Here is a 12,185-nt window from a genome sequence, read left to right as displayed (position 1 = left end):
ATCTCACTTCCTGTGTGAGGAAAACAGTCAGAGATGTGGAGAATAAAGTGTTCATGTGATGAGAATAAAGACTTTGACAGGTGAGAGCAGTCTGTCTTTATGTGTCAGAGTGCTGAGCAGCTCAGGTTTCACACACAAACCTGTCTGTCAGAGGAAATGAGAGCAGTCACATGACGCTACAGCAACCAATAGACCAATGAACACAAAGACACGCCTCCATGCAGCTCAGTCTGTTCCTGAATATTGACCTCTGAACTACACTGAAGTCCTGAAAGTGAGTAAATGTACTGAGTTACTTTCACCACTGGTACATTGAAGTGAAAGTGCTTCATTGTTTACATGAACAGTTCAGACCAAAGCAGGGATGGTGATGATGTAGACCCAACTCTTTGTTCTATGAACATCATTTTACTCACATGAATGAAAGCAGAGACGTCTTTACTCAGCTTCAGACTGCTTCTCTTTACTGTCTCAACTTGTTTGATGTCTTTTCTTTTTGCTATTTGTTCTCACTGTTTAACCTGAGCACTGAAAAAACACCTGTGTTCCCCTGTATACTGAGTGTTGTTTATGAGAGAGTGACGATGAATTCTGCCGTTAGCTTCCCTCAGATTGATTGTTGACTGAGAGGTGAGCTAGCACGAGGCTGAGGAAGGAGAGAAGAGCGAGGAAGATGTGAAGGCTGAAAAAGAGCAGTGTACTAAAGAGTGCTCAGCTACCTGCGACCACCAGAGGGCGCTACAGCCATGGTGATGATCCTTCTTTAACACAGTGAGACATTGAAGAGCCTGTTATTCCTGCTGCTTCACCAGCGGTGTTATTATATTGTTCCTCTGGATGTAAAGACATTATATCCTTCCTGCTGTGTTATCCTCGTCAGTAGTGTTATTTTATTGTATTATAATTATAACCAGTGTTTGCTAGAGGCCTTATGACTGTGGAGATTCAGCGTTTGAGCTCTTATTTTATTCTGCGATGACGTGAACACACACAGGTGTGAAACATGCAGAGCAGCAGGGACACACAGCAGCTGTAAATGTAGCTGTAGAAATATAGCAGGCCTTATCATTAGCTTAAACACTTGTTGTTATTGTGAGGAACACACGTTGATGAAAGCATCAGGCAGGATTAATTAGGGCCTGAACACTGTAATGAACACATTATGAAGGTAGCATTAGCATCAGCATCAACGAGCTAGCTTCAGTAGCTGACTGCAGCTACACAATAAAAGGTTATTCTTTACCAAGGTACAATTAAAGATGGAGTTTGTACTTTGAAAGGACGACAGCAGGGCGACCTCCATGTTTACCACCTACAACTGATCCCACTAATAATCTCTAGAAACACACTTCTGCTTATTGTGTCACTTATATATTTCATACATGTGTCATTTACTGCTTCAGTTTAACACCTGGACGTACCTGCAGAATATATGACGTCATAACTAGCTAGGAGCCAATCAGGGTCCACTATGTAACTTACAGTGTGATGCAGCAACAAACACGCCACATTTAAACTTTAGAAATGAGAAATATTTACATATGAAGAGATTCTGGGTTTTTACATGAGGGAGAAGGAAATGTCATTTTAACAGTTTTAACTCGGTCATTTCACTTTTTCAAAAGAAAACATGTCAGACACAAATTATCAGTCAGAGCATTTTAAACGTCTTTAACTCGTCCTCAGCCTGCAGATGTTACCAAGTTATCATCTTTATGAATATTTACAGAATATCTCCACTAATCAAGTGTTAGGTCGGTCCGTTTACACCCCTCTGACTCAGGGGACTCCAGCTAGCATAAAGTAGCTACAGTTAGCACAGGTCTAACTCATGGAGAAGAGGAAACTGCGGGGTGTTTGAGAACTATGTTTTACACTCTGTGGCCGTTTGGATAAATCTCAGGTCACTTACCTGTGCAGTGAATCAAATGTCAAACTCCACATCAGAAGCTTTTCACTCCCAAACTCCCTCTAAGTTTTAACAACGCACCGATTTTTATCCAGCAAGTAGACGGAGCCGGCGGGTAGTTCAGGGAGCCTGGGAGAGTGGAGCGTTACCGGTAATTATACACAATACATTAACCTGAGAATTTACCAACATACTGATGTGTTTTCTGCCAAAGCCGAAATATGTGGTTAAAGTGTTTCTGTAGTTTTTACTGAATGCTTTATTCTCACATTTAGCCACAAGCTAACCCCAGAGACGACTGTCAGACAGACCGCTGTTATCAGAATACACATCCTGCAAACATTGTTTCACATCATGAACACAAACAGGCCTTAATCTATGTACAAATACAGGTTTTGGTCGTTTCTTTGTGAATATTTAATTATTCTTTTTAGAAATATAAACTGCTGAATGAATCAAAAGATATGAACAAAGGATGACTCTAAAGATGGCTCTAATCTAAATTTTAAATGGACATATTTAAAAACAGAGCAAGTATTTTCTCTTTAATAAACACCATGTTTTTCTGCTAACAAAGAAAAAGTAATTACAGTTATTACGCAGCAAATAACATCCACATGTTTGTGTTGTTCCCATGAAACATTTCACGTGTCAAACAGCGACCCCCTGTGGCAGCGAGTGGTAATGACAGTTAAATAATCTGACATCAGTCAAAGGGCTGAGTGTCTGAACATGGACAGATTACAGTTACTGTATCGACAGATTTGATTAAACTTTATGTCCCCACAGTAAGTACAGCAGCTGCGTTTACAAAGTACTTACGTTTCTCAGGAAGTATGAATACAATTGGGACATACACCTTGAACTTTGACCCTTGTGCTCATTCATTAGTTAGAGTTTGTGGTGCAAGTGTTGCCTTCAAGGTACAACAAGCCATTTCCTGAGCTCAACAGATGATGTCTCCTTCGGCCAAATAAAAAGCCTGCTGGCGTGAGAAAATGAGACGAGATGTAGCAGGAAACCATTTTGCATAAAAGTTACATGATGTGGAGATGTTTTTATGACGTAATAAATACTCCTGTCACCTGTCAATCACAGGGCTGACACACAGAGACAGAAAACCTTTCACGCTCACATTCACACCTACGGACAATTTAGAGTCACCACTGAACCTAACGAGCATGTCTTTGGACTGTGGGCTGTGTTTCAGCAGGATGTCCCTCCTGATTTTCACTTCACATTGTCTATCCAGTCGCTGATTCATCGGGAACCAGTGAAACGATTTGTCAGATTCACTGTTTGTATGTTTTGCAACATAAAATACCTCAGTACAACATTATAACAACACTCGAGCTTCCCACCCTGAGCATGATGTGACAGTAAAATGGCGACTGTGTGAATATGGTCAGTTAAGTGCTCTGAAATGCTAACTAGATATATAAGGGGATGTGTTACCCTAACAGGAACATAGAGCAGTCTTTCACTTGCTTTTGATGAGTTAACATTATGAAATTATATTAAATATTTTCTCCAGAGAGAACCAGCTGTTTGGAAGAATATCTCAGCATCTCAGGAAATATCAATCTTTATTTATTTTGCATGCAAACAACAGACAAGTAATTTTACAAGAACGATTGCAAAGGAGACAAAATATCTGAGAGAGCAAATCAAAGACCAGTGGTTCTTCAACGTTTCCTTGTGTGCCCCCATTCAGCATCACATCCTGACAGTTTGAGAACCTCTGTGAAAGACGTCAGAGGAAGTGTGAGTGCCACAGTGCGGTAAAGAAAAGCACACACAGACATTTATCAAAGACACTGAATGGATTAACTGATCATATAAAGAGCTTTATTCCAGCTGTCCTGTGTGATCTGAGTCTACAGACGCATGGCCTGCATGCTCCTGGTGACAGAGTCCCAGTGGGAGGGGTCCCAGCCCAGGAACCAGCCGGTGAAGGTGGGGGGCTCATGGCCTTGTTTCACCACCACCAGAGGGGTCTGCTTGTCCCGCCCGCTCGGGTCAGACTCCACGTACTGTTTGGCTGCAGAGGAAAGAGAAGAGTCACTTTTAAAACACAGCAAACAGCTACATGTGCTGATCAACATGTCTGCACCGCCCTCTTGTGGCTGGAAGAGGAAATACATGTGAAATTCAAGGCAGAGAACTTCTTTGCTGATGTGTTGTGATGTTCAAATAAAGGGATAAAAGGGACAAGAGAGAATAAATATCTAAAATGGATATCAAAGACCAGGTCCTGTAAAAGTTTGCTGACTGTAATTTAGTATATTTAAATCACATTTTCAACCATTTAACCTCCAATCCATGTACAGTAAAGTATTATTCTGCAAAGACAAAGACAGGCATGGACAGGCCATCTGGCGTACCGGACAATGCCCGGTGGGCCGACGCACAGTTTTGGGTCGCCCGGGGCTGTCATAATTTAACCAAAAAAGTATATTATAAATCAATTTCATCGACCGCGACGGCCCATTGGTTGATTTTCTTGAAGGACATTGGGCTAATCCAGTGAAATCTCTCAGCCCTCCTCGGCCCAGCCCCCCCTTGACCACGGTTATCACATTTTGCCATTTGAGCTGGCCGGAGTTGGAGAGAAGTGAGTGGAAATGGATAAACCACAAAAGCGCAATGGGGCCAGAAAAGCTACGAGAAAAAAGGCTAAAAAGCCTACAAGTGGACGCTGCAAAATGTGCCAAACTTATTGATATGTTTGCCATCGCCACCACAAGTTCGACTGCGGCAGCGGGTGCAGGGCCGGAGAAGGAAGGAGAATTAGCTATTCAGGGGGATTCGGAGGAGGAGGAGAGAGACGTGACCCAGCAGGGACAGATCGAGGAGGAGGTCAGAATAGCTCCTGTCAGCCCGGTAAGAAGTAGTCGAAATGTTAGCAGAATGAAGAGGGACGTTTCGTGTGTGTGTGTGTGTGTGTGTGTGTGTGTGTGTGTGTGTGTGCTTCACAGTGTTTTTAGTCTGTGTATGCTGCCTATGTGTGTGTGTGAGCTGTGGCATGTCATTGTTTAAGTTGGGAGAAGAAGGCTGTGTAATGTATTTGCTTATGTGTAATTGATAAATAGAATAGATTGCTTCTCATATCAAGTAGTCATATATAAGTTATTGATGGGTTAAAGGAGATGAAGTAACTAATAAGGAGAGACATTTTTTGCCTCTTCAGTGATAAAAACCTTTGAGCCTAATAGAGGACGTTTATACATCTGATAAAATATATGAGCCTTTGCTGAGTCGAAGGAGGAGTGGAGGACCAGCGAGGACATTCTGTTCACACAAGCATGTGTAAAAAGTGAAAAGACAAAGAAAAAGGGAAAAGAAAATCTCCTGATAAAGTCCATCAGAGCTGGGAAACAAATCCTGATAGGATTAGCAGATTGATTGATTGGTCACTCTCTCTCTCTCTCTCTCTCTCTCTCTCTCTCTCTGCCTGTGTGTGTGTGTGTGTGTGTGTGTGTGTGTGTGACTGCATTTTGAGAAGAATGTGTCTGTTTGAAGAGCATAGAGCCTTATTCAAAATGAAGGAGAAGACAGGTTTAGTTTACAAGAGGATAAACTTGTTTTGCTTGTTGATTTGAGAGGATACTGCGTGGGCCTTTGTGTGCGTGCTTTATCTTTGACTCTGTTTGATTTGACTCTGAGGGGAGTCTGGGCTGGATGTTCACCCTCCGATGGTCAGTATAAACTGGAAGTCCTTGCTAACATTTTGAGAGGCGGAGCAAGGGGTGATACGTCATTTAAAACACCAATAAGCGTGCTTTTTCTGAGACGGAGAGTGTGAGCTCCCCCTCCCCTTCTCTCTTTGGGAGATAGCGAAAAGGAGGAACAGGAATAAGATTTAAGGCGTTATTAGATTTGAAAACGACTAAAATATTTAGTGGATTCATAAATTGGCAATCCTTTGTATAATAAAATAAGTATGATAGATTTAGAAGACATGCAAGTGAAAAGTAAGGAATTTGGTTTTGAGAAAAGTAAGATAAATGTATGCCTGTTAGAAGTTGCTGTTTAAAGAGTAACTCTTGTGGGAGGACACCCGTTGTGATAAATTTGACCAACTTAAATGTTGGCAGAAAATGTGTGTAAACTACACTGAATCCATGATTGCATTGTTTTTAAGAATCTAGATGGATCATAAACACTAAACTCTCGTTTTGTTTTCTCTTGTTCTTCCTCTGTTTAATTATGACGAATGAGAGCTGAGGATGGAACGTGTCTGAATTTGGATCCTCCAAAGGGCAGACGAGAGCACAGCTGATCGAGCTTGTGGATGATAGCGCGCGCGGATCCTGCATCCAGCTTGATCAAGGCTAGTGCGATTTTATCCACAAGCTCTTTTAACAAGAGTCTGCAGTTATCTATACGCGTATATACTCATTTATAGTCAATATAGTTGATACATATTTAGCGTGTGTTTGCATATAGGCCCATTGTGTTTTCTTTTTAATTTGATGTTAATGCAGAAAAGATCATTTCTCAGCCTGAGGTCACACATGGGAATATTACACATTGCAATCATCTAGAGGGGAAACTTGGCAACGAACTGATCGACTACAACATGAATTAATTAAAGGAAGTTTCATTGATTTAATTGATTATTTGTGGAAAGGCGGATTTGGTCTAAATACTGTTGAGAGTTGCGGATGTTGGTTTCATTGTCTGAGCATGATTTAGTTTGACCTGAGCTATTTCGAGTTTGAACATTGAAATGATTTGATCATTTTGAGATGAATGAGTGCGATTAGAGCATTGGGTGATAAACAAGTGATCAATAAGTCTTTGGTCTTCTTTGAGGTTTACAAATTTATTTTGATTTAATTTGCATTTCGTGATTGATTGTGAAAATTCGGTGCTTCATAAATAGCCTTTTAACTGATTTGTTTTGATTTACAATAAGAGGATATAAGGGAGTCGCTACAATGTCAGAGATGGACATTAAAGCTTCTAAAGCAATTACCCCCGTTGATGTAGTGCAGAAGAATAATCCCCTTGTTAAAGGTATCGCAGAGATGTCGGAAAAATGGAAGAAGCGTTGGCCTGACGTCGATCAACCTTGGCCAGTGGAAGGGACTCTTAACCCAGATGTAATTAAAACAATGCAGGTGCTTGTGTCCACATATAACGCAGGACAAAAGAAAGGTAAAAAGGGACAGAGACGGAAGGAAAAGAGACGGATAGAGCTTGGCATTCTGAAGATGTTTGAAAATGAGGGACAGAAAATGTTAGAAGCTGCAAAAGAAAGGAGGGAAAGAAGTGCAAAAGAAATAGAAAAGAGTGTAAAGGAAACAGAAAAGCTAATGGCGAAGGTTAATGCACCCTTCTCACATACAGCCCCAGTAAAGAAGCCTCCACCTTATGAGGAGGAGGTGAAGTTTACTGATGTTTATCCCCAGCTCCCAGTGATTAGCCATAAGGGCAATTATTACATCCAAGATGATGAGGAGCGAATACACTCAAAAAATGATTCAAGCCCTTCTTAGATGTGACACAGTTAAATATAATTTCCTTTATTTAATTATATCTATTCACAAATATATGTATATATATTTAATGGGTGTAACATAATATGTGTTAATACTCTCAGCAATGAGATTTATTTACGTTGGATCACAAGATAACAATTTAATTGGGGACCGCCCTTTGCGCATGTGCAAGATTACGCGCTCCCTCTCTGCGCCCGTCCCTCCTTCTCCTCCCTCTGGCTGCAATGGCGGATGTCTGAGACGGTGGAAGTCGACACAGAAGTACAGTCCTTGGTAAGTATTCTTGTTTGTAGTTGTTTAGAATGTAACTCGGTGTCTAATAACGTGCATTCCATAATATTCCAACTGAAATATGTGCAACAGCCCTAATAACGTTACGCAAGGCTTGTCTTCATTCAAGTCCAAGTTTTCAGGCTAGCTAAGTAGCCAACACGGTTAACATTATGGACCTGACATGACCGGAGATGTACACTTCGCTGCTAGCACAGTCCGAAATTAGCACCGCTGCCACATTGGACTGTGCATGACTGGTCTGTAACGTTTAACAAATATAAGTAAACGGCGAACCGCGTACCGCGTTTTTTTTGCGCGTGCATGGCCAACATGGCAGCGGTGTGTCGGCAGAGCAGGTCATTGTCAGCGGATTTCACAGCGAGGGGTGGGCGGTCCAATGCCGTGGCGACATCGACGGCAGAAGAACAACAACCGCCTGCCACTCGTTAGCGGTGAAATCCGCCGACAATGACCTGCTCTGCGGACACACCGCCGCCATATTGGCCATGCACGGGCTGTAAAAACGCAATTCGCCCTTTACTCTGTTGACACATGGGCTCAATCAAACGTTACATGGACTTGTACAAGGGAGCTAGCTGGGTAAAGTCTGTTTAATGTCCAGTCCAAATGCTAATTGATTCAAGCCCTTCTTAGATGTGACACATTAATATATTGTTTGTCTAATGAAAATATATTAATTCAAATAAAACCAAAAGTTGTTTAACAAGTGCAACCTAAAATGTATTCATTGTCTCCTCTGTCCTATCCTTCAACCGCAGGTGACCACACCCTTTGAGTGAACTTTCCATGCTCACCGGAGTCCACCATTTTAACCTTCTAACCTGAGACTACAGGGTGCAACTCCATTTCTGTGTAAGTTTTCGTTTTTTTTTTCAGTAGTTCCTTCCTGTGAAATTTTCGCTAGATTTAGCCAGTTTTTTAGCCAGGGGCTTTTATTGATTTGAAGTTCAAAGGGCAATTGGGCGCGAACGTAGGACATGCATGGACGCGCACAGTGGCAGCACAGGGTTCAGAAGAGAGACAGATGAATGGGTTAACTCTGCAGGGCTAACACTGTTTAACTTATACTTTTTGTGCATGAAGGTGAGAATCTACACGTTTCTCCACTGTATAGAGCAAGTTTATTATTTTTTAACAAGCGCGACTTCATATAGACTATTTAGCCGTTTGTGTTTGTTTATTGCTGGGTTAACTTTACTGTTTGTTGATAGGCTAACTTATAAAACTTAGCCTACTACGTGCAACATGCTGTGTTAATCTTTCAGAAAAGTTGAATCTAGCGACTCAGATGATAAGGTTAAGTACATGAATAATGTCTAACATTAGAATTTACTACTATGCTTGCTGCTCAAAGTAGTGGATCGGCCCTGTTTACACGACAACGCTCGCGGGTGAAAACAACAAAATATTTCCCCCAAAAACACTCGTCTAAATGCGGAATAAAAAGTGAGAACGCAATGCCACTGTTGCGTTTTCTGTTCAGATCGTTTCCGTCTACACATTAGGAAGCAGCAGTGCGTCTCTATCTCTTTGCAGGGAGTAACGTGAGTGAGTTAACGTACTACTACTCAGGTGATGGGGACGCTGTCTGTTGCTCTGAAACATTGAGAGAAGAGTCGTTTTGTTCACTGTGCTCAGGATATGAAGTCAAATCAGTCTCAATGAAGGCACAGTGGGCTTCATAAATATGTCTCGAGATTAATATATAGATTTATATAAAGATAATATTACATCAATATTTACATATTTAAAAAAAATGCTCACATATGTATTGTTGATGCACACAAATTATGTTTTTAATATTATATATAATATTTACAAATATCAATTTTAATGATATTGTCATATTCATGTACAAACTGAAGTCATTTTCAAGCATTTACAAATGGCTTGTTATTTTTAAAAATCTCAAACACAAATCTCATAAAAAGATGATTATTGATAATTATATTCCTGATGCACATGATTTAATATTTACTTAAAAAGCCATAACAAAATTTGTTTTACATGCTTTCATGATTTGATCCAATATATGTAGCTTCAGTGTTGTTGAAAATCATAGTTCTTCATAATGTTATTGTTTTTATGTGTACATTGGCCAGTGCTTCTGCAGTGATTATTAAGGTGAAGCCATGAAGGCCCTGATGGGCCTTGAGGGGTCATGTAAAATATACAAATTAAACATTTTTAATTTTCAGTTTTATAACTTTCAAATTACCATAAAATATCTTTGATTTCTTTTTTAAAAAGCTATTACAGCAAATTAGAAAAGATGTGGTATTTAAAGTTATTCTTCAATTTGACTGACCCAGTTAAACAGGTGTTACACCATATTTGGTGAAATGTGACACTGGAACACTGACATATCTCTTCATTGGTATGATTAGGCTCTTGTGTTGATCAGACTTGTGCTTAAAGGTTTGGGTGGGCCTCAGAGGATTTTCAGATTTCAATTGGGCTGTGGCATTAAGAAGTTTGAGAGTGTCTGCTGTAGGGCAAGACCTTTCAAGTATTTGTGCATGTGTATTCATACCTCTAATATATTTTTCTCATCTTTTGCAGTTACCTCATGTTTTGTGGCTTTTGCAGTGTTACCAAGCTACCTTCGGCAATCTCTGAGTGATAGTAAGTAATAGGCTACTTGGTAATTGATGACACCAGCTTATTTTTTATCACTGTCATTTGTTCAATGTGATATGGCTAATGGTCTTTTTTTATTTACAGGTTGATGTATGTGGACGTGTAAGGAGTGCAGTTTGGAGCTAGCTACCAGGTACTTATTGTTGCAGCATTTTAGGCAGGCACATGGGCATCTTCGGGGTAGTTATAGATATCCATGTCCATACACTGATTGCCCATGTACATTTAATACATGGAGTAAACTAATACATCACACTTATAAAATTCATGCTAAGCTGCAATCTTTAAAGGCAGTAGAAGGGTGTACATTCAAATGTCATGTGTGCTCATTTAGAGGACTATCATCAGAGAGAGATTTTTTTCAACACATAAATGGACATCTCAAGCATTATGAAACCGTTCCATGTGTGTTTCAAGAATGCACATTTCAAACAAACATTTATAGTACATTCAACACACACAAAAACAGAAAACACAACCAACACTCACTAAAAGACTTTAAAGCTAATGTCCTCAATACAAGCACTCAGTTAGATCAGTCAGACAATTCAGTAGATGTGCCAACAGGGTCTGAGGACATAAACCCTGAATACGAAAAGTTCTGGTGAGGCTGCAGCATTACAAGTGCCAAATGTTATTGAGGACAAAATTGCTTGCATTCTGTTGAAATTAGAAAATATTATTCACATTCCTAAGGCAGTTATTGATGAGGTCCTTTCCGAGCTTCACTTCATATTAAGTACAGTAGCTTTACCTGTCACAAAAGCTACTATTTTTGATGTATTTCAAAGTCATAAACTGCCTGTTGAAGAGTCAGTAGCTGATGAGCTTGCAGCTGTTTTGTGCAAATCTAATCCGTTGGCCATAGCGATTGCAAAGGATGGCCCTCTAGCTACTTCATATAAATGTTCACAGTATTATATTGCTCATTTTGGTGTTATACAGCCAGTTGAGTACATATTAGATTCTCAGACAAATAGGACATTTCAGTTCATCCCTCTTTTACAGTCTTTGCAACAGTTGTTGTCTCATGAAGATGTGCTTGAACATCTCAAAATTCAGAAAACTCAAGACCAGCTATTAGCTTGTGTCCAAGAATACAGAACTCTAAGAGATGGTGAGTACTACAAACAAAATCATTTTCTGTCTGATGGTTTGAGAATAGCATTAAACCTTTACATTGATGATTTTGAGATTTGTAATCCACTTGGCACATCTCGGAAGAAGCACAAATTGTGCGGTGTCTATTGGGTTTTGGGGAATTTGCCACCAGGTTCCACGTCAAGGCTAACTTCTATAAATCTGGCTCTTCTGTGCAAATCTGATGATTTGAAAGTCTATGGCTATGACAAGGTGTTTGAGCCTCTCTTGCAAGAGTTGAAGATATTGGAGCAGCACGGTGTCTTTATTTCTCAGCTGGGTCAGTTTATTAAGGGTTCTATCCAGTGTGTAATAGCTGACAATCTCGCAGCCCATGGGATAGGTGGATTTGTTGAGAGTTTTTCCAGCGGGTCAGTATGCAGGTTTTGTACAGGAGACAAATCTGAATTTCAGACCAAAGATGTTAAGTCAGGTGCTTTCGTACTTAGAACAAGAGGCGTCCATGATTTTCATGTCCAGTCTGCTCAGGAAAATGAAACTGTCTGTTGTGGTGTCAAAAGACAGTGTGTTTTAACTAAGCACCTCTCACATTTTCATGTTAGCACTGGTTATCCACCTGACATTTTACACGATCTCTTTGAAGGTGTCGTGCCAGTCGAACTTGCACGCTGTATTGGTTTGTTGATCGCCAAAACATATTTCACTCTCAGTCGCCTCAACACATTGATCCAGAC

General features: G+C 40.3%; 1 long non-coding RNA gene across 1 annotated transcript; it reads left to right on the top strand.

The window, feature by feature from the left end:
- Positions 1 to 8,473: 8,473 nt before the first annotated feature.
- Positions 8,474 to 10,512, top strand: LOC138609520 (uncharacterized). The gene is made up of 3 exons (XR_011309478.1): positions 8,474 to 8,562; positions 10,273 to 10,335; positions 10,435 to 10,512. It is a non-coding gene; the product is annotated as an uncharacterized lncRNA (long non-coding RNA).
- The last annotated feature ends 1,673 nt before the right edge of the window (positions 10,513 to 12,185 follow it).

The sequence above is a fragment of the Semicossyphus pulcher genome, unplaced genomic scaffold, assembly GCF_022749685.1.
Source record: "Semicossyphus pulcher isolate SPU_LCO1_2020_fin unplaced genomic scaffold, fSemPul1.0.p SCAF_5, whole genome shotgun sequence".
Taxonomy (NCBI): domain Eukaryota; kingdom Metazoa; phylum Chordata; class Actinopteri; order Labriformes; family Labridae; genus Semicossyphus; species Semicossyphus pulcher.
This window is presented reverse-complemented; position numbering and strand designations above follow the sequence as displayed.